The sequence below is a fragment of the Drosophila montana genome, unplaced genomic scaffold, assembly GCF_035044405.1.
Source record: "Drosophila montana isolate Dmon_TW-CO22-7 unplaced genomic scaffold, ASM3504440v1 contig_3848_1, whole genome shotgun sequence".
NCBI lineage: Eukaryota > Metazoa > Arthropoda > Insecta > Diptera > Drosophilidae > Drosophila > Drosophila montana.
Genome location: NW_026998720.1, coordinates 2,617,817 through 2,645,660, shown reverse-complemented (window position 1 = coordinate 2,645,660; position 27,844 = coordinate 2,617,817). Strand labels below are relative to the sequence as shown.

At 36.4% G+C, this 27,844-nt stretch overlaps 1 long non-coding RNA gene across 1 annotated transcript in view; it reads right to left on the bottom strand.

Annotated features, from left to right (window-relative positions):
• Window positions 1–27,844, bottom strand: part of LOC135438276 (uncharacterized) — a 39,304-nt gene that overhangs the window by 7,075 nt on the left and 4,385 nt on the right. The gene's annotated exons all lie outside the window — the stretch shown is intronic.

The following is a 27,844-nucleotide window of genomic DNA, read 5'->3' as shown; positions in this document are numbered from 1 at the left end:
CGCACTCCCAACTGTGGATGACATGCGTTCCCCGTGATGATGGCAATTTAAACAAGCGCAATATTTCCGTTTGTTGTTTTGATACCCCGTAACAAATTTATAAACAAGACTGAACGGCTATTTTTAAAAATCTCCTTTGTATGGGATAAAAGGCCAGTTGGAAATATGTTGGGAGAACTGTAAGGCTCAAATTTTCTGAGTTTGGTTAGGCTTTTTTATAAATTATATATATATTCTAGAAATTAACTTAATTCCTATACCAGGAATATGGAATAAGATCCAGCCGATTCAAATATATATATATATGCAACAGAAAGACGGAACTATGAAAAACATAAAATCCAATTGGGTCAAGAATCTATAAAGAGCTAGCCTTACGCATTTTAATTAAAGACTATAAATGTGTGTTAGCTCCCCATTTACTTGGGTGAGGAGTATCTTCCATTCGGGTTTGTATCAGACTCCCATTGATTGCATTTGGCATCCGTGTCAGTCGGTTCAGCGGCTAATTGGCCAGAGATTTAGGCTCTGCGCTGCGCTTTGTTGTAATTAAAAACGTAGTCGTCAAAGAAACGCTGCGTACATGAGTCAAGTCCAATGAATTTCGACTGATGCAGCTAAGGCTCTCGGTCCCTCTCTCTCTCTCTCTCGCTCTCTCTTTATCTATCTGGCTCTCTTTTTATCTCTCACTCTCTCTTTCTCTACTTTTGGCCATATCATGGGCATTGGCAATTGCATTGACATATTGTTGCTATCGGCTTTCTGCCTTGTGACTGTCAAAATGCCACGTCACGATGCCACAACGCCACGTTGCCAGGGCCAAAGGCAATCCGACGCGTGCCTATGTCCATGGTGCTATCTCGTCTACCCGCCTCCTGCCTCCTCTCTCTCTCTCCTATCAGTTTTAACGAGAGTTGTTGGCCGTAAAGCCATCGGCTTTATGCTTGACATTAAGTGAACTTATAATTAAACGCTTTGCCCATTTAATCGGATGTGTTTATCGTCGTTTGCGAATGGCAACGAATCAAAAGTCGAAATTCCTCTCGGCCAATTGCGTTGTGCTGACATTTGCTCTGCATCTGCTGTTGCTCATGCAAGTACATTAACCAGCACTGACAAGTGCAGCGTTGATTTCGATAGTAAACTGTTTTCAGCTTTAATTTGACATAAGTAGAGTGCATGCTTAAATTGACTGATTTATGAAGAATACAAGCAAATGCCGTAAAATTATTGAAAATTATGATAACAGATAAGCGTTTCTATCGATAATATCCATCGTTTTTAATATTAATATTGAAATATATATATATAAATTGAAATATATAATCATGCCTTATCGATCGTTTAAAGTCAATCCAACAAAGACTTCGATAATGTTGAAAAAAAATTAATATTTTTTGAACATTCATTGACAAAATTTGGCCGATAGAAACACTTTTAGTTAAATCGATAGTTAAGTAACGTGTTTTATTGATCAAGTTTTTTGCCCCAATTATTTACAGGCATTGAAAATAAATCCACTTGCCATATCCGACAGTCTGAGCCCCATTTCAAACTTATCAGATCTATCGATTGTCTTAAGGGTTGGTTTAGCACACTACTCCATAGACTAGCCCCTTCTAAATCACTAACCAATTATATTTTGATGCAGCTACAAAAAAAAGAAAATGTCTCCAGCCACTTTCTCCCCTCCGAATTCACTATACAATCTCCCACATGGGTCCCATTTAAGCAATATGTCATAAGGCCGCCAAGATGCTTAACTTGGCTCCTTTCGTTTCTGTTATTTTTATGACAACTCACGACAAGGAGCCGCACGCCCACATTCGAAAAAAGAAGAAAGCACATAAATGGCTCAAGAAGCGGGCGTGCAAAATTTTAGGCTGAAAGAACTGAAAGATGTCGACGTGTAGTTATAAAAATTTGTTGTATCTTAAAGCGACTGTCAGTTTTACCAGGCTGTCTCGAGTGTCTCGCTTGTCCTGGCTGTCCCGCCGGTCCTTCTGTCTGCTGATGAAAACGAAGTTGACAATGCGAATGAGTTTCTTATAACAACAAAAAAGGGCGGCTACAATAACAACAACGAGGCGGAAGTGAAAACAAAATGAAGCGACAGCAAAAACTGGGAACGTGCCGCTAGGCTAGGCTTGGCTTATATGTATGTATGTATTTGAGGGGTATCTGGTGGGGGTAGGGCGTTTGTGGGGCTCAGGGAAAGGGCTAAGGTTAAGCACTTGGGTTTAATACGCTATGCAAAAACCCAACAATCAACAAAAAAAAAAATAATAAGAGACTAGCAGATACCCTAAAAGCAGCGCCAAGCTGCCCATGCACACACAGACCATATATACATAAACACACATATATGGAACCAAAGCGCAAGATTTAACCTTTAAAACAGTTTTATAATATTTTTTTTCTTGGCGGAATGGAAAAAGGTATCCAAAGATGAAAATATTCTAAATAACATACGAAAGCCTGCATGATAAATTTGAGTATATAAGATTTATAAGTTTCGAGCTATGCCTAAAATACCCATTTTTAAAATCGATAATTATTGATACTATGAATCTACGAAAGGACATTCTTTACCTATATTTAATATACGAAAGCCAGCAAATTCATTTTGTTCTGATACCTAGGTACCTAGGGCTGATAATTTTCGTGCTATGCCTAAAAAAACCATTTGCCAAAATCGATAATTATCGATTTTATGCATCAACGAAAGGATATTCTTAATCTTTGTATATTAATATGCAAGCCTGCATATTTTATTTGATGTATCTAGGTCTTATAATTTTCGAACTATGCATAAAATAACAATTCTTAAATTCAATAGTTATCGATACAATGGCTCTAAAAAACCATTATTAACCTGTCTTCAATACACGAAAACCTAAATATTTAATTTGGTGTACATAGGTTTATAATTTTCGAGCTATGCCTAAAATACCAGTTTCTAAAATTGCTAATTATCGGAAAGATATGGAATAAATGCACACTGGCAGACCACTATATCCTGCTATTTAATCAAGAATATACATACGTATACACTAATTGTCGGTGAAGATGCTTCCTACTGCCTGTTACATACTTTTACACAAAAGCATTATACCTCTTTTGCCATTTGAATTAGAGTGTAAAAAACCTTTTCGAAATGTCGCAAACGCAAACACAACATTTATGCGAATGTATGGGATAAGTTTTTGTGAAATTGCGGGGAGGTGGGGAAAAATTGTCTGTACCAGCGACAAGCCCCTAACCTCGAGTGCGTAAGCGTGTTTGTGTGCAGGTGTGTGTGTGAGTCAGTGTGTGTATGTGTAAGTGTGTGTGCGTGAGTGTGTGCGTGTCTGCTTTTGCGTTTGTTAACGTTTAATAAATCAAAATTACTTTTCATTTCTATGACAGTCAAAATGGGGCGTTACTTGACATTTTGCTTTTCATTTTGTTCATGCCACCATTTTTGTGGCACGTTGGTTGTTGTCCTTTTTTTTGTAGCATGCGTCGCGTCCTGCTGTCTGTTCATTTGCGCAGTTCGCAGCTTGTTGCCAGATGAAATCTCAGCGTTAAGAATTTTTGCCACATGCTCATGCTTAAAGCTTATCCTTATCGCATACTTAGACACACACAAGCACACACACACGCACACGCACACACACACACACACGCCGCACAACATACTCACACATTGTTGATTTTTATATTGGGTGCTAAATTCAATGCGCTCACGCACCCCTCCCTGAGCCCATCCCCACCCTATCCCCACCCTCTACCAGCTTACACACAACAAGGAAAACAACAACAAAAAATGTCATTTAATTTCGTTCATTTTGCCGCACGCCGCAAAGCGGGAGGGGGGTCCGTTGGCGCTGTCCTTGCACAGGATAACACCAATTTCGCTTATGACAGTTATTACAAATGCTTCTTGTCTGCAAAATGAGCAGCATCCAGCCGCAGCAGCAGGGCTGGTGTGGGAGGGCGAGAGGCATCAAGGACAGTAGAAATGCTGCCACTTTGCGCTTATCCTTCAAATGAAAAGTTATTGTTGGGAATTTTTAGATCCCTTAACGCTGCCATTCTTATTGATGCCTTGAGAATCGATTGTCGCTGTAAAGAAAACAACAACAACAACAACGACACTAAAGAAAACAACAACTAGTACATTGCAGTCGAATGCAAACGACTGCACAATACACGCTCACAGTCAAAGAACAGCTTAAGACAGGCTACTTGTCAAATTTTTTATGATATATCGATAATTTCCGTATACTCGTTTGGGCCTTTGTCTTATCGATCTTAGGAAGAGTCTTAAGAAGTGATCTGTATGCCCTTTTGGAAGCTGTGTGAGATCTAGATTTTTCCCTATATGCCAGTGAGCGTAGCCTTATGATCTTAACCTTTTATCTGACAATAGTTTACACGAGTATATATTCCATATTTCAAGACTCTAGCTTCGATAGAGAACGAAATTGCATTAATAGGGATGGATCTTCCATATCATTGGAAATCATAACTATATTTTTTTTTTCTTAACAAATGTTCTTATTGTTTAATGTAGAAGAGATTGTATTCAAAACTCTCAAGCAGTGGACGAACAGTGCTCATAACCAATATACTCTTTTCAGAATGTGAACGAGTATAGAAGCAAAAGCACATTAGTGCAGAACAGAACATCGACGTTGACTTATGCTGGCATCTTGTTGCCCTCCATCTGTCTGACTGTCTGGCCCTCTGACTGTCTGTTTGCCCTGTTAAGTATATTTTCATGTATTTTTATACCCTTGCAGAGGGTATTATAAATGGGTAACTACGCAAGAATATACACTCTTATAATGCCAATTGTATAGATATATATATTCTTGGTGAATTTCAACAGCAGAGTCCATGTATTATCATATTATGTTGTTTGAATTTGTGTCGAGGAAGGAAATAAAGTTTTGAATCTATTTTAATTTAATTAAAATTAATAATTTCTGCATAATTTACAATTGTTACAAGCTTCATTTTGCACGGCTATATCCCATAGCACATATAGGAAAAATCGGCCAAAATCCCAACACATCTACATCAAGCTAATATATTATAAAAACTTTCTTGGATGAATATATTAATTATTATCAGCTTCGCACTACTAAATCAATTAGCTGCCAGAGGAACTGGAACCGGGAATCGGGAATAAAATTTGTTATATGTATATCTACAATATGCCTGAAAGGGTATTTAATCGTCGCTATGGCAATGATAGTTCATCGTTTGCCTCATTTTTGTGTCTTCTTTCATATTTTTTATTTTTCCGCGCCGCTTCGTTGGCTCTGTTGCAATTTTCATTGAATATCGCTATAGAGCCAAGCTCTGAGACAGTAAATTAATTTTTCAAAAATTGGCATTCATTTTATTTTTATCGTCTGCTTTCTTTTCGGCTCCGCTCAACATTTTCAACGTTCGTGTTCATTGGAAACGTAGATATATTCTATCTGTTCGCTCTTCATTTATTATTATTGTTATTTATTGTCACATTGTATAGCTATTACGAAATCTACTCAATGCCGTGCTTTCATTTCCAATTCAATTCAATTATTAACACTCACAATTGATAATTTTAGGCACAAAAGATTCGCCATCATAGACTTAGAAGCCCACATGCGAGTGCCTTGAATAGAGGCCGAAACATCTGTTATCAATGTTTGAATGGGCCGCAATCAGAGTACATTTTTAAGTTCTTTAACAGAAAACTTTTTGTTAAGAGTCTGTAATAATAAACTAGAAGGTTCCGCCTATGATTAGCAAATCTAGAATATTATGCCAAAAATTGCCAAATTTTTATTTCCTTATAAAATGAACTTCTCAATCTTGCAAATCCTATATCATTGCCAAAACTTAACTGATTTTAATGCTTGTGGGCATTTCGGATATGATTCGAGCTCCAAAATCGATTTGATATTTCAATTTTATTGTTTTTGGAAATCGAGGTTTCCCTTTTATTGTATTATTCCTTCTATCAAATATGGTTAAGCTATTTGCTTGTTTTTACCGTGAGTGCTGCATAACTTTAATCTAAATTTGAATTAGTATGCAAAATTATGCTAACTATGCCAATATGCTGTTGTTGTACAACACTCAAGTTATTCGTTTGTTTTGGCTCACATTCCAGAGACTCTTATCGAGACTGTATTAAAATGTTCTTCATCTTTATAGGAAAATTGCATTAAAGCTTGTGCTGAATAGCTCATCAGGTGTTACGGCATCTCAAACGCTCACCCACTAAATATGCAAGCAAATGAAATTAGAAGCAGCTCACCGCTCACCCCATCGCACCTGGGCGGGCACCCTGCTCACCTGCTTGAACGGCAGCCTTTTGTTAAGCTCCCCAGCAGCCGCCATTAACTCAGCTACTCGCTGCCACACCGCTGCCTCCAACGACTGCTCCTTTGTCGAGTGACGTCTTTCGTCTCGAGTTTTTCGGTTTCGTGTAAACCAAAAATAGCATCACGTTTTAAATTGCTGCTTATCAAAACATGTTCTTGAACTGTAATCTGTTTTTGCGCTCGCGCGCACGCCAATCCTGGGCGGCGCCTGGGCTTACCTGCCATTTGTTCGGAAATTTGTGGAGAAGGAGGGGCAGCTGGGGAGCCTGTACCCTGTACCCATCTAATGGGTAATAAGGGTATATAACAAGTTGTGTTAATGTATGTAACAGGTGTAAGAAGGCATCTCCGACTTCTTAAGTCTATCAATGCTAAACACCTCGTTTGGGGTGTGGTTTCTTTAATTATCGATAGCTCGTTACCTTAGTCAGAAATCGATAAGAGTCTTGTGTTAAGAGTGTCTCCTAGACTCAAAGAGCTGCATATGTGAAGGCTATTTGGTATAGCAGAGCAGGTTTAATTTAAATTATCGATGACTTCTCCATTCTCCAAAAAGTCCATAACTGTCTTCTTTTATTTAAGTCATTATCGTAGATGAAAAGAAATTAAATATTTAATGTAGTTAATCCCATGGCAAATTATCGATAACACCCATCATCTTGCCTAAATCGGTAAAAGTCGATAAGAACCTTTTGTGGCTAAGCAAGTCTACCAGATTGAAAGACGCCAAAGCTATTCACTTCAAATTATTGTTGAAGTTTTTCCTGTGATATGTACTGAGCAGATTTATTTTAAATGATCAATAACTCTACATTTTCCCGAAACCGATAACAGTCTTCTTTTATTTATGTCTATCTCATAGATTTAAGGACTTCGAATTTTGAATGAAGTTTCTCCTATGACAAATTATCGATAACACCCATCATCTTGCCGAAATCGATAGGAATCGATAACAGCCAAATTTGGCAAAAGGAGCTCAAATGACTCAGCTGGGTGCGGGGTATCTGTTAGTCGGACACCCTCAGCTTGAGCACTCTTACTGGCTTATTTTTTTTTCTACCACAAAACCAAAAGCCGGCAAAGCGACGGCGACGTCGGTGTCAAGTGAGCAGCATCGCTGAAGCATAAAATGAGTAAAAGCGAGTCGGAAATAAAAACGCAGCAAGCAACGCAAACTGACACATCATTTATATGGAAGTGTGGTAGCGAGGCGGCGGGGTAAAAAGGTAACAGGGCCTAAGGATATGGAATGCGCAGCATTATATGTAAATTGAAACGAATAAGATGGCGGAGCCAGCGTTACCTGGCCACATCTTACAAAGCTCACATTAAAATTTACCAAACGAGATAGACGGGAGAGAGGTAGAAAGAGGGAGAGAGCGAGTGGGAGACCAAGCTTGGCTAGCCACTAGAGCAGAGCTGAGCGCATAAATCCCACGCTGTCTAGCCAAACGCTACAAACGCATCCTCACGCTCATCCTCATCCTCAGCCAGAGCAATCTGTCATCTGTGCTGGCTGTCGGCGCTCCATAAATTTGTGACACTTTTCTGCGAATTTATTACGCCAAATAAATCGCAAGTCTCCGTGCGGATATTTTACATATGCCCGGCTGATATGCAGCTCATTTGGTATTCATTAGAGCTGCTCTCGACCTGCTTCTTTTTGGCCAAGTTAATTAATTGAACCAAAGCTGACTGCCAATGCCGTTGCCGAGCACCCAGCACTGACAGTTGGTCCCAAAATGGATTGGGTCCTTGCTGCAGCAGCTACCTTCAACTGGGATAACGAAACTCGTACTGGATGTGGATGTGGCGGGTGGCATTCGTTGCCCCTTGCTCCCATTTCGTGTTGATTTTTGAAATTGTTTGGCACTTGAGTGGCAAAGTGCTCCCTGGTGGCAGCCAATGTCTGGTCATGATTGAGCAGCCAGCCGGCAAAGGGCATGAGAAAATGCAGCTGCAATGCTAAAACAGTTCCTGGTTAAATAACAGATTTATAAGCTAGCAGATACCCTTGCTAGAAATTAGGAAAAGTAGATAGATATCCTGTGCGGAATATCTAAAGAATAACATAAATTCTATGATTGGGAATAAGTAGTCAACAATTGATAAGATTGACGATTTACAATTCTACGTACACCAGAATATAACCCGAAGGGATAGATACCCTCTAAAAAGAAGATAAATAATTCTACGAAAATAGGGTAAAATCCCGTAAGTAGTCAGCAGTTGCTTCAATGCTTATATATAGATATCCCCGTAAATAGTCAAGAAATTATGCATTTCATAAATAGATACCCTGTAAAGAGTTTATAATTAATTCAATGAGCATTTGAAAATACCCAGTTAATAGTCAAACATTGTTTCAATACATTTATCGAGATATCCTGTAAAGTAAAGTAGAGTAGATAAAAGGCAAAAACCCCGTAAATAGTCAAGAATTATTAATATTATTATATTTAGATACCCTGTAATAGGTAGATAATAATTTCTACATCTTTGGAAAATCCCCCGTAAATAGTCAAGTATTAATTCAGAAAATTGGCCTTATCTATATTTTCCCTGTTAAAAGTCACAAATATATCGTCTAGAATTAATAAATGGGGATTATAATTAAAATTGTATTCAAAGAAGTTGGTGTTATTGCAACAGTTTTCACAACATAAAATTAGACTTTGACGATATATTGATGAGAGTAATTTATATTTTGAATAATTCGGAAAAAAAAACTCTGTTCATTTTTTACAAGTATTAACCGGACAATGTAGTATACCCGATTTAACGCGAACAGGGTATACGCAGGAGTGAGATGATGTAGCTTCATGGAATGCTAATAAAAATATACTTGTAGCTGCCTGCACTGTCTGGTCGAAAGACCACGTCCGGAGTCAGTTAACAAGTTGCGGATAGATTATGGCAAATTGCCGAAGTATTGTCTGCATACACATAGTTATTATTCATGTTGCAATTCCATTACGTAGCAAACAAATGAATTTAAATGAAGGCAAGCTTAATTGATTGGCCATTTCTCATATGCCGATTGCAGAGTTTTTTCAAATTTCTTTGAATTTACAAAACAAATTTGCTGATTAGTTGCCAAAGTAAGCGAGAAAGTCGAATCACACACTTTACATCCAATTTGATAATAGTCTGAAGTAATTATAATCGATTTGTTATATTTAGCATAATTATAATGTTTAGTTGGCCTTGATGTGTTTGTCTCACAGCATTAACAATTTCATTAGTGAGCCATCCATCATTTATGTTAATTGTTTTCGGCCTCACTGTGGCCAACGAATCATTCAGCCAGGCAAACCACAAAATATTTAGCTCAATAATCATTAAAAGCAGTTTATCAAAGCAGCAAATGGCAAACAATTTGTTTAATAATCAATTGCGTATCATTTTACATTAACATGAAACAATGAGGTTACGCGCTGGAATCTCTTGTCCAGATTATAAATTGTGATGTTCTAGCCAAAGGCCTGTACTGTAAGGCTTAAGGTTTCACAATTTAAGCCCTCATATGAAATTGACAAATCTTTCCAGCATTTATATATATATTGTCCAAGTTGGGCAACAGGCAAAGGAGTTTCGGGTTATTTTGTGGGTTAGTAGGATGTAGAGCGTACCAATTTAAGCAATTTTCCTCAATCGATTCATATAACAAAAATATATGAATTAGTTTCATCTGAATAAACAAATAAAAATATCAGATAAATATGTAATGATATAAATAGAAAGATATAACTATTTTATCGAATAATTTTGAGTTTTGGCCGATGTTAATTCCTAGCTCATAGATGTTTTAATTACGTCTTTTATCTCCAATATATACAATGTTACTTGAAAGCCGTCATCAGGAACGAGCAACCGCTTCATGCACTGTGAAGCTTACCAAACTTTTATATGCCCGATACTCATAAAGTTTCCCATACAAAACTCAAACCTTATCAAGTTATTAACCAGACAAACTTCATTCAATTCTGAGCAACAGTCAACATTTATGCTGACAAATTAAAGTTGGCGCAACAGCAAATCCAATTTTATATACACATCATATATGTATACATATTTATATATATTTGTATCTGAGCAATGCGTGTGTGCAAGCAGTTGAATTTGTATGCCCATTACGTATACGCTGCGCTGGCCAGCGCACGAATTCAAGTCATAAGTAAGGTCATCATTATGGATAAGCGCAATGTATGGGTGGGTTTTATGTACTTAACACTTCAGCTCGGCGTTGACACAGAGCCACAGTTGGGCAAGAAACCAAGCCTCCATGGAAGGGGGAGGGGGCGAGGGGACCGTGCGTCGAGGTCGAGCAGATGAGCAATTTATCTCGCAGCTGTTTACTGTTTCACTTGGAGCCAAACAGCGCACGCGAGAGGGAGGGCAGGCATCACGCTTGGCTAAAGCCACTTATGCTCACACCCGCACACACACACACACACACACACAGCCATATGATTTATGTGTTGTTGTAAATACATAAACACATCAAAATAAAAGAAAATAAAAAAACGAGAGCCTGCAAGCCAAATGCCGTGTGTCCTTGTGGCCAAAGCACGTTTGCATTAAATGAGCAAATGGTCGGCGGCGTCGAAAGTGAAATTAAAACTTATTTTCAGTGAAGAGGCGTGGCCGTCAATTGAAAGGCGCCAAGCAAAGGCACAGCCTCGAGCCGCCAGCCGCAGCGTCCTTGCCTGTTTGCATTTCATTTGGAGCCGCAGCCTCAATGTGCAAATAGTAGCGAAGGCTGTTGAATTGTGGGCGGTCCTTCAGTTTTTGCAGTCACTGCTTATGTCCTTTGCACGCACGACGCGTCATTTCAAACAGAGTTGTGTGCGTGTGCGTGTGTTTGTGCGTTTGTGTGTATATAGTCTTAAGAGTGGAAAATGTGGCGCTGCTTAAGCCCACACGAGATCCTGCCCCCTTAATGCGAATCGTCGTTTGCTCGTTGACGTTTGTTTGTATACCCTATGCACAGGGTACTATGATTTAAACACAATTTATGGACGAGCTTATGATGTATAATATTCTTGGCTTGATCCCTCGGTTTTTATTTTAAAGATTTCTTAATTAAAGTTCACAGTGATACGTTAGTTTTCTGCAGGCCATCGCAGTTGGTCGAGTCGAACATCTATATTATAAAGCTACGATAAGTACTTTTCTATAGTTTCCTAACATGTAGACAAAATCTTAACAGCAGCTACAACTAATTTAAGTCTCATATATATATAATTAAAGTTTTAATAAAGTATACTAACCAAACTCACAAATCAAGTACTTTGCTATCAACATATAAACACGTATTAGATCACTATATAATAATGCTTTCGTGGGAACCTTTTGTTAAAAGCTTATTTTTTTTTTTATAAACAAAAACAAAAACCTGCTTGTCCTATAGCTGTTAAAAGCCCGCTGCCCACGTAGGCCAGGGCCGGTTCATCTCGCAACGTCTCTAGTTGAGAACAACTAAGAAATTACCTAAGGAACAGGGTATTTAAAGGCTTTTAGCTATTACCTACAATATAGTCCAAATTAAGGCATGCTAAATTATATTGCTGCCAAAGGCACGATCAAACGATCCAAACATGATCAGACATACATTCATAAGCTTTAATATAGTAATATATGTCGAAAATCCTATTAATTATTGTCATTATTATTATTATACTTGAATTTTAACGATTAAATGTTGGTAATAAACTGAGAGTTTGATAAAAGCCACTGTTATTCAATATTGCTGTCCTTTTTTGTATAAGGGTTGCTGCTGAAAGCATCCCGAGCATGGCCCGAGTGTGTTGTGTAACGTTCAGTTTAGTGTTCAGTGTTAACTAACAGTATTAAGAGACTGAGAAGAATATAGAATGCGAAGAACACGGGCAGTGCAAATCATTCTCTTGATTAAAAACCACACTCGCTTGCTGCCAGTACAAGGAAATAACTTTTATAGGAACAATCGGACGAACAATAAACCTTTTTAGTTGAGGAACAATTTGTTTTTTGATATTTATATATATAAGAGCAATAACTTATCACATGGCACAGTTGGGGAGATTCGTTTGATTGATTTTATTTTTGAAGGTAACTAACATTTGTATAGTTGCGTATTCGAGGGTGTTCAGTATTCGGTTTCTTAGCAACTACAATTGTATATCTACAAATATGGAGCACATCTGCTAGCTTCTGGCTAGGGTATTGAGCCTTCGGTTTCCTCGCAAGAACTCTTCCTTCTTCTGATTATGTGTTTTCCTTTTTTTTTTGCTATTTGTTTGTTTATTTGTTTATTTTGCTGCCCGTTTTTTAGCCATCGCTTTCATAAGCGTAAAGTGCTCTTCATTATGCGCATGAAGTGAAAGGATAAGTGCAACGACTATACACACCCGCACACCCAGACACACACACACACACACACACACACAACACGCTCAAACATTATGCTCTTTATGCTTATGAATTGCCGGAAAAAGTGCAATAAAATTGCCTTGAATTGCAGCTACAACAAATTGTTTTAGTTTCTATACGCAATAAGAAATAAATGGTGCTGCACTTAGAAGGTTGCCACCTGGTTGCATGCAGCATGAAAAGCAGCTGCAAGAAATCTGAATAGCGTTCAAGAAAATGTTTTCATTTCATTTCATATGAAAGCTCACGCTAATTATAAGCCTCGTGGAGAATAGTATAATGGTTTATTATAATGAACATTTCACTTTGATGAAGAGAGAATATTTATTTAACCTAGTTAACGGGTTAGCTGATTAAAAATGAAATTTAAAAAGTATACCTATTAATCTAGGGTTCATCAAGGCGATAACAAGCAAAAATATCTGCATTATTCCAGCATTTTACAATTTAAAAAAGCGTTTGAATATAATACAATTTGATAAAAGATTTCCGCAACTTATGTATTCCATCTGGCATCCGTAACCGTGAGCCTTAGATGTCTGTTAATGTCACGGAAACTTCCCTGCCAATTGCCTCTAATGCAGCCATTTTTGCAGGCGCAGCCAAAGATATTACAGGATCCACGACCACAAAAGGTGCCAATTTGAGCCTTACCATCGGCACAAATGGTTCTCGTGCAGCCCCGTGTGAACTGTGTCCACCAGCATCCGCACAGGTGCCTCCTTGCACGCCATATGATAGGGTCAACGATGCCCGGCAGCGCTCGGCCTGAGCGGTGCTCACATAGGCCAGGGCACAGACGAATGCCAGAAGGATGACAGCTTGCCTCATCCCGCAACATCTCTAGTTTGGAACCACTGAGAACAGAACTGAGCTGCAGGGTATTTATAGAAATTTGCGTGAACAACAATGCGTAGAAGACTTAAATACCCTCACAATTTCAGTCTCTAAACGTTTTATAGAAATATTATTGTAAACCAATCTTTAAATGCACAAATTAGATATTGAAATTAAAATGTGCGTTTTATAATAGCTCACGTTCAAGCAGATTAGTCTGGACCTTTTTTAATCAAATCGGTTCTGCAATTGCTCAGTTTCTGTTCTTATAGGGTCTGTCGTAGGATCTTTCATAGGGTCTGTAAATGTTCCACATTTGATCAGAAAATTAAAGTAGCCTTCGCATATACATATAGTTAAGAAAAAATCTATCCTTAACATCACATTTCCCGCTTGTATTAACGCTTTTACTGGGAATTTCTTATCCGTTTCAGATAATAAATCGACTTGCTTTTGCGCAAACAACACGTCAGCGCATTTAATGAGACCTTTCTCATTTATGTATTTGTTACTTTATTAAGTTGCACAATATTTACCTTGAAACCGCAATGAATGATCTTATGGCATGGCATCTAGGCGCAGCTCAGCTATGAAATATTGTTACCAGGGCTGCAAAAAACTGTCGCTGGTTAGGTTGATGGTTCAAACCAACTAACTGGCTTAAGGTTCGGTTTGTAAATGAGGTTTTTTCACATACATGAACTCAGGTTTTGGCTCAAGGCATGGTTTGCAGATGGGACTACCTTAAAATATATTTTTATTTTAAACCAAACCATTTGTAAGAAAAAATGTTGCTCCTTCATTGCTAAATTGTTAAATATCCGCCTATTCCACTGAATGCTTCATTCATATTCTTCATGGAATAAGCAAGGTATTTGCACGACAGCTACCAATTTTGGCTGCTTGCAATTAACCTTCATAAGTTCACACCCGATCGAGCCCTCAATTTATGTAGCTTGTCACACTGTGCACAGTGTGAAAATTAGGAAATGGCCGTGCGGCGGCCAAGTCAAGTGTGGCACTTGGGTCTGCAAATCGATTGGGCGTCAGGGTCAAGGGGCAGGCCAGAGCTTAGCTTCTGGCCCCAATCGGGCCCAAGCAGTGGCCGGCATTGTTGTCCAGAAGCCTAACCGGGCTTAAATTATGCCTGACATAAACGGCAACTGAGCCAAAGAGCTGCCAGCGCCAAAGCGATTTGAATTTTTCACACAATTTTCCCCAACCCATCCACGAGCGGCACGAAGGAATTCCATGGCTGAGTGTGGGAGGAGCAGAAGGGGCAGAAAGAGGAAGAAGTTAACAAAGTCTTTGGCTGGTTTTTTGGCACACTTTCGGCTGTTGTCATTGACAGGCGGAAGACAGGCGCACAAAAGGCCTTTGACACCTTTTGTGTGTACGTGTGTGTGTGTGGGTGAGTGTGGCTTTGGCTGTGTGTATGTATGTGCGTGTACGTGTGTGTGTGTGTGCGAGCGGCAAATTATAATGTGAATGCGTCTGCCAGATGCCTGCCAGCATTCGTCTGCTTATGCAAAAGTCTGTTCTTAACAAGGCCTAAGGCACTGATGCATTACATTAAATTGGGCAAAGGAGTTCGCAAATTGAAAGAGTTTTAAAAGTTGCTTAGCAAAGTTTGTTAAAGTGCGTTAAACAGAACAAGAGTTTGAATTTAGTATTAAGCATTTATTAGCGAAAATTAAACCCAATTTAACATGATACGCACGGATATCCCGCAGGCAGATCTGTTGTGCATCATCAAAGTTTCAGAATCTTCATCAGCGCATGCTCTTCAATAATGATCCTGTGCAAAATTATGTGTTCTTTTTATTCCAATTGGAGCGAGAAAATCTGGTCTGTAATTTGACATTTCACGTTCCATTAGATATTAGACATTTATTTCCGAACTCTGAAAAAAAAGGAACAGAGAAAATTATGCGCATGGGAATGTCCAAAATCGAAATAAAAACTTTTTCAATTTTTAGTTGACGGATTAGCCTGTTCGAGGACTAGATTTAGAAGTCTAGACTTAGAATTTAATTTAGGAATTTAACAACTTATAGATTTCGACTGCTCTGGTAACGTAAAGATAGATAGACCGATATATTAACAGAAATTGTTGCACTAAAAAAACTAATTAATATATTATGAATATAACTGCAAAATCAAAAAACATTTTTGGTTGTACGTTTCATGGATTTAGCCAATGCGTTAAGTTTAGGGTTTATCACATCTCTGAAACAAAGTACATTAAATTTAGTTATTATGCCTAGACAATATAATTATAAACAAAACTCAAAACTCAAACTGACACATTATAGAAATTGTTTAATTTATCATCTGAAAACAGCCTTAAACTTTATATCAAAAACAACAAAATGTTGCAATAACTTTAAATATCATAAGAAAACATGTTTTTATAGCAAATTAGTTTTCATACAAATTTTATTTAATTTAACCTAAGGCTTGGCTCTTCTTTATCCAGCAAATTTGGCCAACGTTTTAGTTCATGCTTAAAACTTATTACTTAATAATTAATATTGTTATAATATGGCTCTGTTCTGAGCCAGTTTAAAGCCTTGTACAGGAAGGACAACAAACTTTAAAAAATCACTTAAAAAATAATTTAAATTTAACATTTTTAAAAATGATTGAAATCGTTATTGGGTAAGCTCAGAAGTCTTAAGATTTAGTGCCTATGCCATAAAAACCGGAGAACCAATTAATAAAATCTCTTCTGTCAAGCTATCTACTATAGTACAATCCATGTGATATCATCAACCAGGAAAATATATATACTATAGTACAATCCATGTGGTTGATGATATTTAAAGGGTTTAAGAAATGATAGTATCATCAAGATGATAACATCAACCAAAATTCTTTTCCTAAACCCTTTAAAGTCTTCTTCAATTCGTTAATTTAAAAGCTATTTATAGTTTGACAACAGCATTTCTTGCATTGAGTTTAATAAACTTATAGAAACATTGTACGAATAATAAATAATAAACAAATATTTTCATGCACAATCATTTTTCGCATATTTAAATACGAAATGCTGATTACATTAATAAACAAGATACCATTCAAATACATCAACATTCGTGTTGAGTTTTGTTGATAAATAATAATATTTAAAAAGTCTGTTACACTTTTTACACGTTTTTTATTAAATATTAAATATTTAATGAAGACGAATAAATTGGCTTTTTTGATTAAAGAGGTTTCGTTTGCCAATTTCTGGCAGTTATTCGTGTACGCAAATAAAGAAATATTCGGATTTAATGTGGATGTAAATAATTATTAAGGTATACGAATAATAAATTATTTAACTTAAATTTTCGCTACCCTTTTGAAGGTAAATACAAGTAAAAGCCATTGAAAATAATTTATGGGTTCTGTGTTGACTGCAGCTTAACATATATTTTGATAAATATATATATATATATACATGAGTGCCGTATAAGGGAAAACAATCATTTTACCATAATAAGCACTAAATATGCAGAACGCCCCAATGCTAACTCCTTTCTGCTTCATATATTGATAAATATTAGTTAAAATATGAATAAATTTTTATGAGAGCGCCAAACGAATCACCCACCTGTGCAGCTAGTATATGTGTGTGTGTGTGTGTGGCAACAATTTGCCAAACGTTGCGTATACGTAACGTAACGAGCGCAAGCAAATTGATTGCAAGACGCAATGAGGCGCGTCCTGTAAAACCACTTAAAACATGCCTCAGTACATGCCATAAACTCAACCCAGGAAACATTTGAGTTCCCCTCCGCTTAAGGGCTTGCCAAAGCAACGGTCGCCCACACACACACACACTCACACACACACTCAGGCACACCTCCACACCCGCCAAATGCAAATGCAAACACACGCGCAAGCCAAACCGACAAACATTTACCCGGAGGCTATGGAATTCGATAAATATCGACAAAGTTTTGGCCGCCTTTTTATACCCTGTTCCCATTGAAAATGCCCAAAAGAAAGGGTATATTCGTTTTTACCATAAGTATGTAGCAGGCAGAAGGATTATAATATTTATAATAACATATTAATAACATAATATATGTATTTATACTCTTGATCTGGACAACAACCTGAAGTGTTCTACTTTTGTCCGTTCTGCCCCATTTCTAAAATATCGATAAATGTCCATCAATATGTCAATAAACAAGAGATGGGAAGCTAATCTTGAAGATTATATTAACATATTTTGTTATGTATAAAAAGATCAAGAATATTTCAATTATTTAGATAACTTATAAAGCTCCCAATTCCCAATAAAATTAAAAAATAATTTTAATAATTTTACACATGCTTTTTGGCCATATCTCTGACCTCAAAATTAAATAAACCTCGGACAATATATATCCAAAAATATCGATCAATAGAAACAAGCTTTTTAAGACAAATCTAAGAGACCAAATTTGGTATATCGATTCTCGTTTAATATATAAAAATATGCATATTTTAGATACCCCAATAAGCTCCCGTTAAAAAAATTGGATGAAAGGTACCTACACACTTTTAAAACGCATATTTATAGCTTTAGTAAACAAATTTATCGACAAAGCAACTTTCAAATATTATATGAGCTGTAGATACAAAATTGTATATCTAGGTGCTCGTTTGGTATAAACAGAAATAGAATATTTCAATTTTAATATATGCCTCAACAAGCCCAAGTTATTTTTGAAGGCGTAGCCTTGGGCTGAGGTATTTACACACTTTTTCAGGCTACATTTATTGCACAAAGATCGGACAACAAAGACCGAAGTAATTCAAGAATGCATTTGCCATAATGTGGGGCAGAGGAACAAAGAAGCACAGCCGCCGCATAAAGTGCGCAGCTTCAAATGTTTGCGCCATCAGCTGTGCGCCGAGTGCAGGGCATCTCGCCGTCGAGCACTCCCGCCTAGACCACCTTAACTTTTTTTGTGGCAGGCAGCATCGTCTCGACTCGTCGCGGAGTTTATTAAACACAGGAAGGATATTGCCTTGGCTCAAAGAGGACGGCGGCTAGAGCAAAAGCTCGAGCTGCGGCCATTTGAGCGCGCGTTCGCAACTTTGACATAAATATGCGGCAAGTCACACTTTGCCACATATCCTGCATATGCTGCCACCACTCGCCCCACACATGCCTTTCCGCGCCGCCTACAATTACCCGAGCTTTTTAGCTACGTATATGTTACGAGCCCCCGAAGGATTATCGCTAACATTTTCAGTCAAGTGCGCCCGTTTATTGTGCACAAAGTTGAGTTCTGAGTCCAAGTTGCAGATATTGCTGGGATTCCCGCCTGGAGCTCGAACCCTGTCAACCGCGTGGCACGCGGCAAATGAAAAAGTGAAAGGCGTGTCGCCGTGCGTTGATTTGAAAATGCCAGAGACACGCATCTAGCTGCAAGCATTTGGGATTTGTCTAGAGCCCTCTCCAAGGCATTATTATGAGTTGTGCGACAGGTTTTACATTAGCTGGCAAAAATATAGCAGCCTTTCTGTGGAAACAGAAATGTTACTTTATGTGAATTTGTTTAAAAGTAAAACAATCCTTGGGGGGTGCCGGAGATTAAGTACCCAAGCAGATAGACCCACTTATCGCAGATGTACAACAGCTAAATGTTTCATCATCTTTTTTCCATAAGTCGTTGTAACTAGGCATCGCTTTTACAAACACCAAGCCGCGGGTGCAAGTCCCCGAGTAGAAAAAAAATTTGTTCTTAGCAAAAAAAAAAATTTTTGTTGAAATATCTTAAACTGTTTGTTCTAACTGTTTGATTGATGTAACTTACATACATCATGTAATTTAAGGCTAGGACGGTGTTTCTGGACCTTTCACCCACAAGTGTGGAAAGTCGAATGCTTTTTGTTTACCAAAAGATAGACGTCAAACTCATTTTCAAAGATCTTTGTGAAAATGCATTCGTTACATGTTTCACACCTTTCGTAAAATTCACCCTTTGCGGTGAATAAAGTAGGCCGAAGATTAGGTGGGTAAAGTTTTTGTATTCAAGAATCTTTAGGAAAATCAATGGGAGATGTTTTTCACAGTTCTTGAAATTTCACCCTTCCTGATAGAAAAATAGGCTCAAAATAACTTTCGTGCGTTCTTTGGAAAAACTAATTTGTATGAGCAAAAGTTATAGAAATCAGGCTAGACAAACTGTTTTATATATCGAGATATATATAGATGAGTTATATTATATTTATATATAGAAGCAAATTAATCAAGTACTTTTTGGGATATTTGCTTTTTAATAATTTTATAAGCAAAACCGAATGTAAAAATTGTGCAGCTAGTTCTAAAAAAAAAGCCGACAAATTTAATAACAGGAAAATTGACTAGTTAACCAGTAACTAAGTTTTATTTTGAATTTTCTTTTAGCAATTTGAAACGATTCATAGCGTTTACCGTTTTTTAGGGTCAATACTTTGATTTTGTTCATCAAAATTGAACCAACCTGTCAAAGAGTTGTTGATACTTGTTTATGGCGTTTCCAACATCCAAAAATAAAAAATATATATTGCAATCGGGTGTGAACGACTGCCCAATACTCTGTCTAAGAACAGCTAGCCCTCGGTCAAGATATAGAAACCATGGCTCCCAAACTGTAACCAGTTAGCTTCAAACTGTGACTTTAGGAACAACTTATTAGGTTTCGATTTGTGTGGGCGTGAATGGGCGTAGCAGGAATCCTATTTATTACTGGAGCTTGTAGTGCGCGTGGCCAAAAAGTATATACACGAATTAATATTTTATTTTGAAGTCGCTCGCTCGTAAACTTAACCGAGATAGTCCTTCATATGCACTGACCACCACTGCCTATATACCCCTTATCAATTTCTGAACAGGGTATAGAAAGTATGAATTTTTTGATGCCTGGCACCGACGTGACATTAGCAGATGTCGCCGGCGTTGCCGTTGGTTTGACGACAGACCAACATGGCAGCACACAAAGTCACACACACATATATATACAGACACACACACACAGTTACACACATGTAGAAATGGTCAGTATGAGGCTGACATTGTATTTGATTTTTCATCAGGTTGGCTGAAGACGACTTTTCAAAGAGAGAGAGAGAGAAAGAGAGAGAGAGTGTGTGAGAGGAAAAATTATGATTTTCTTGCTGGTTCGTCAGCTCTGACAATTTGTTTAAAGCGCCCCACGCGACAGGGGAAACTTTTTAATTAATATCAAATATGAAGCGCTGCCATAAACATGAGTGGTAGACGCTGCGGGGGTGTGGGCTGGGCCGAGGGCCGTGGGTGGGGTAGGTGGGCGACATAAGAGGTAGATATGAAGTTCGCCGAATAGCAGAATTCCGAACGGCTCCGAAATTAAAGCTGTCCCCAGCTGTGAAGCTGACAAAAGTGAAATCAACCAAAGCTTGTTAAAACTTTTAATTAAATTTATTGTTGTTGCCTTAAACGCCTTTTGTTTCAGATGCTTCTGTTGTTGTTGTTGTTGTTGTTGTTACTGCTGTTGTTGTTGTTGCTGTTGTTGTCATCAATTGTAGCGGATTTACAACTTATTTATTGAAGCAAACACTCAATACAACACGAGGTTTCATTAGGAGCAGCCCATTAAATTCTTAACCTTAAAAGGAGCGCTATCGCCAGGCAGATAGTATGGCAATTTGTTAGCATAGCATGGAAATTTTTGCATCACCTAATATAATAATATATAAAATATAATATTATAATATGGTAATAGCCGGTGATAAAATTGAACTCATAAATAAACTTGCATAAATATACATTTGTTAAAATATTTTCTAAGCTTACAAAAAAAGTATAAGTATTACGTTTTTTCTGAGTGTAGTTGAATATCAGATAATTTTTTTTTTTTCTATATTTTCTCCTCATATTTCGAAAGACTTAAATTTCATACATTTTTCTTGATATTTTTTTTCTCATATTTAGAAAAAATTATAATTCATTGCTTCTTATATTTATTGCCCTCAAATAGAAATTTGTAAATATATTTCCTAAAATTATGAAGAAGCAAACACATAGCTCTTACATTTTTTCTAGTTTTTCCGATATAAATCTGTAAAATAACTAACAACTAATAGCTTATATTTTTCAAATACAACTACCCGTTAATGTATCTGCCAAGCGACACCGATGCCCTTGGGCCAGACAAAATTCTTAGCTCTTGTCGACTATTATCTAATATTTTGGCTTAACTTCTGGAACGATACATAGAAGAGGGATACTATAAGAAAACTGCAAATCCACAACAAAAATGTATGTGGTTCGGTTTGCGGTTCGAATAACTGTGTGCCTTGAGGATCGATTCGTGGGCATTATTGAAAGCAGGTTTTGGATCTCGCTTTTGCTTGTCAAATATTATATTTATAGCTGCCCGTTGTTTAGATAATATCGCAATTATATTTATTATATTATTAAATTTACTATATATTTATTACATACAGTGTCTCTATTAAGCAAGCTAGGAAGCCTAGGCTCTTCCTCAATAATGTTACATTTAAAACAAAATAATTTTGAGGGAAAAAATGGACATCAGCTCCAGCAACTTTTTTGTATTAAGGTTCGTCTCGTATCAAAAAAATAAATAGGAACTCAAAGTTGGAGCCTGTTTGCATTAAAAACGATTTGCAACCTTGATATATCTATATCTATATCTATACATCTTTTAATTTCCACAAAAAGTCCTCTTCCCATAGCACATACATATATACGTAATCATGTGATACACCTTTCAGCTACACACACATATACTTTTAACCCGACTACACTTAAGGGACTGCACTCGGTAAATTATTAAAGCATTACGCAACAGCTCAAGCAAGGATCTCAGACTATTATGTGTGCATATATTGTGGGGCCAATGACACAGTCGCTGCAGACAGCTGGTTAAAATTAACGTCCAGCGATACTTCGGCGCGATTTTTAAGCGGTTTAAACAGGGAACATTGATTTTTTTTTGTATCGAAAGCTCGAATTTAAGGCAAACGACGCGTCTATAGCTGTTTTTCTTGTTGGGCAACATGCTGCATTTTTTATTTATTGACTGCATTTTATATTATTATTATTTAAAAATTAATTACATGCCAGAGTGAAGCTTTTGCGGCTTACCTACCTTTGAGTGGGGTATATAAGACAGTTACCTCGCATTAATTGAAATTGTTAAAGCTTCAACTATTTGCTTAACTATCAATGAAAACAGCTGTCATATAAACTTAATTCAATTAAAAGCTCTAAACCAGCTTTCAAAGGTCTTGAAAGCTATATGTGTACTTAAATTCAACGAAAAAGGCATCACTTAAAGCTCTTAATGCTCTTATGATACACTTTAATATTATTTCCAGCTAATTCTATACTTTACTATACAGTATTAAAGCTCTACAAACAGTTTTTAAATCTCTTATTTACAGACTAGATGAATATCAACTTTTTAATTATTTCCAGCTTATTATTTACTCTACTATGCTGTATCAAAAATAAACTGAAGTAATTCTAAAACTTCGAAAAGCTCTTGTAGGCTTTAAGCGTACTTTTATGTAAGGACTCTACAAAATAGGCAGCACTTAAAGCTCTTAAGATCAATTCTTAACTTATTTCCAACTATTATAATTCTAGTCTACTCTACTACGGCCGCATTAAGGAAACTGAATTAAATGTCAAGCTCTACAAAATGTTTTCAAAGCTCTTGAAAGATGTACGCCCGCTTTTATTTAAAGGTTCTATGACATAGGCAGAACTTAAAGCTCAAAGCTCTTTCTAGTCGAAAGCTGATTATATTAAACTTATTTAAAGCTCATGTAAAATACATAAACGTTGTCAACTATTCTTTGAACTATTTACGAAGTATACTCAAGTCGATCTGCTGGCTGTTTGGGTTTTCTGAATTTAATTTAAATATAAAATATTGACTTGCTGAATCCGCAGCAATTTGTTTGCTTTATTCAATAAAATAAAATACTACTCAGAATTTAATTTATAATAGATAGGCGCAAACATGTACACAAAGCTTTTCAATTATCAAGAACTAACCATATTGCACTTGTGTGTGTGTGTGTGTGTGTTTGTTCCGTATATTGTTGCTATGCCCGCTATGAAGCAAGGACAATGCAGTAGATGTGCCCGAACAACAACAATATCGAAAGTCCTTACTGCCATTTCCGCAGCAAGTGAGATCCTGTGTGTGCGAGACTCATAAAATGGTTGGCTATTTGAACGTTTTTGTGCTATCCAAAGCCAGGGCATTGAGAAATAAAACGCGGCAAGTGAAGCTAAGCCAAACACACACACACACACTGAGACCAACACAAAGGCCGAATACTACACACATTACACACACACACACACACTCTACAAGTTTTAGAAAGGGTGCAAAAAAAATGCTTACGAAAATGTGAACGAAATCAAGCGCTTGGCTGGAATTTCATACTGTTGGCATGGCATGTCCGCTCGTCTATGTGTGTGTGTGTGTGCGAGTGTGTGTGTGTTATCCTTTGACAAGCAGCATAAGTGTGCAGCTTGGCCTGCGCCGGAACCGCGCCCCCTACCGCCAACCCCTGTGCCCGCCCGCCTGCTGTCCACGTCGATGTGTTGGCCATTTTATTATATTTGCTCGCAGACATTTTTGCTCTAATACGAAAATGGGATTTTAGGATATAAAAATTATGATAGATTACCGCCGCACACACAGCCGCACACACACTGCCACACACACTCGCTCTGCACATGCAGCTGACGTGACTCGGCGTCTGGAGCAACTGCAGCGCTGACGTCACCGTGAAAATTGTGCCCAGCTTAGCTGAAGAAAATCATTTGATGATAAAAGTGGCCCCTCAATTGCTTTGCTGCTGGCTTGTTGCTTTGCTCGTTGGCATTGCCAGCGCGGCTTTTATTAAATTTAAGTCCAAGCCCCGGCAGACTGCGACTGGGCCAAGTGGCAGCAAATTGTTGGCAAGCAGCAGCTGCCACACAGATGCAGCAGCAGCAGCAACAACAGCAATAATAATCCATTAGAGCTCTAGTTTATTAAAAGATTCTTAAATTTAACCGCATTGTATGCATTATTTAACAAGTGAATAATATTGACTGCATTATAGATCTAAAGAGTCTAAACAATTTATGTATAATTATTTTTCAAGATAATTAGCAATTAAAGGTATTTTTTAAAAACTTTTAAATAACAATTTGCTTTAAACAACTATTTACAAGTCTTAATCAATTTAAAAAAAACAGAAAAAAAATTTAAAAAAATGTTCAAACTTTAATTAAAGCTAGCTATGTATTATGGCTAGCTAAATAAGTTTCCAGCATAAAATAATATATTTGCATGTCTTAAACAAATTTTCAAAAGAGAAAATATTTATATAGGTGCCATATTTATTTTATCCCTTATATTAAAAATACTTTTTTCTAACTTCAATTAAAGTTTAACCAGTTAATAATAAGTAATTTAACCAGTATTAAAAATATTTGTGCAACTCTAAATAAATTTTTAAAAACATTAAATAAATATACAAATTAATTATTTGATGTGTTCATTTAAAACAAATTTTTTCAACTTGAATTAAAGTTGGGTAAATGGTTATTATAGTTATTTACATAAATTATACGAAAAATAACAACTAATTTTACAGCGGAGCTGAAACCATCAATTTTGCACTTAAAACTTTTAATATGAAATGTTATTCAAGTTTCTATTAACTTATAAACTTTATTAATTACCATACTTTCTGACTCTTCAGATTCAAATTGTTTATGTTAATACCCTAGTCATAATTAATAATATCTGTATATGTTTGTATCCTTGCCTTAATTTATTTTAATTTAATTTATTTATATCTGATTTTACATTTTAATTATTAATTATTAAAACTTTTAATATGACATGTTATTCAAGTTTGTTAACTTATAAACTTTATTCATTACTACTCTATCTGACTCTTCAGATTCAAATTGTTTTTGTAGTATCCTATTCATAATTTAAAATATCAGAATATCTTTGTATCTTTGCCTTATACAATTTATCTGTTTTTACATTTTAATTATTAAATAAAAATAAACTTTAATCATGTCAGCTTTGCAAAAAGCATACGCCATCTAGCCACAGCCATAAGCAACAGTCTAGCAAAGGTACGAACCAAAACCAGCGCCATCTGTTGTAAGCTATTTATATTGCCTGCCTATGCCAAAGAGAATCATTTTATTTGAAGTTTTACTATTATTTAGATAAGCAATTAAACAAACAAAATTTTAAAATATGCAAGGATTCTTTAAATTTTTTAAAATAATTTAAAAATTAGTTTGAAAACATTAATTTTCTTCAAGGATTTTTTTTTTTTTTAATTTTCCACTTGATGTTGATCTAAATCTTAGTTAAAGTCTCAAAGCATGATTTGTTAAAGTGAAACTTTCTAGAAATACTACTCCCAGTGTAAATATCACTAAACAAAAGACATGTAAATGAATAAAATATTAAAAATATATATTATTAATAATAAAAATTTATACAAAAAGTTAAGGATGTAAAGTTGTAGGTAAAAAATTGTTTAAAAAATATGTAAATGAATGAAATTAATATAAAGAAGAAAATAAACACAGAAACAGTAAAATTAAATAAAATGAATATTTTTAGGCTTAAATTACCTAATTTAGCAAAACTCAAGTCGGCGACATTTGAACTCTCCTTGAGTATCACGCTAAAGGAATTTGCATGAAAAGATCAGATTGCGCACTTATGATATAATTGGGTTAAGCGCTGTAAACATGATTATTTTACAAAATTGTAGTTATAATTCCCAAACTAAATATACGAATTATGAAGTTTAGTGTACGCATAATAAACCTTCTCATATGTTGGTTTCTATTGTTTTACCCAAATAACTGCGAATTAGAGTTAAACGTGAGCCTAGCCAAAAGTTGGTGAGTTAATTAAAAGTTTTGTGCAACTTAAACGACAACTAAATGCGCAGCAGATCATTAAAATGACGAAATCAGAGATTGACATCGATGTAGTTAGATGAAGCAGCCAAGTCGACTTAGATATGCGCTGCATATTTTCATGATAAGTTAAGGAATTAATGTTAATAGATGTTATATTAAGTATAGCTGGGTATAAAATTTGTTTTTAACCTATTGAGTCTTGAATCGAAGATTCTTAATCTTATTTTGAGCAAAAGTAAGTTTACTTTCTAGATTAGTTTTCGGTTCTATCATAGCATGAAGATTAGGTTGGTAAGATGTTAAATGTTTACCTGCCTACTCATTCATTAAAACAAGTATACATTTAGTTACAAAGGACTTAAAGCTAAAAAAATAAAAGATAAAAAAAAGGACTTACCGTCTCTAAATAGTTTGGATTTAAAATTGTTGCCACTTGGTGGCGCTATAATCATGTAAAAGAAATACATATATGAACTTTTATTTATTTTCTTACAAATTTTCTGGCAAACTAGAACATATACTTTATAACACAATTGTAACACCAACTACTAATATTTTTTTAATTTCCCTCACTATTTTTTGATGCTGTCCTTTTCTAAGCCTAAGCGTAAGATGTTAAAATTATTTTCAGCTAAGGTCTTACCAGGCTTATATCAAAAAGGCTTTGCCTAACCCCTACCCTAACGCGTCCGCCCAAGTGCGACGATGGTCAGTCAGTGTGTTTTTTTGTTATACTTACTGTGAAATTATAAATTATTATTATTTTTTAATTAGCCACGGGCGGGTACACTAAACAGCAAGCAGCTACTTTGTGCAATTGGCAGCGGCTAAGGTCACTGCGATTAACCAACTGGCCAACTTGTGGGCCAAACAGCCACGCAGTCAGAGCCATGTACTCACAGGCGAGGTACACACACTGACACACACACATGTACACACTTTGTCTATAAGGCTGTGCCGTCCAATTAAACAGCTGTGTGGGGCTCCAAGCAATGTGACTCACTGATAGCCCCTCCCTCTCCCTCACGCACACAGCTAAGCTGTCATCGCGGACACAGTGCTGTCAGCTGTCGCTGAGTCGAATGTTATAAACTGCTAAAAATAGCTAAAAATAGCTGAATTCGCTTTCTAAGCACAATGTTTGGCAAGAAACTACCTTCTTTATAACTTGATTGTTGTTGGAGCAATGCAGCCAACGTTTACCTTGTTTCTTTGTATTTTGCAGCCCCGTATGCGTTTAAGTCAAACAGATTTGCGTTAATACTAGATTTGAATTATTTTTATTTGA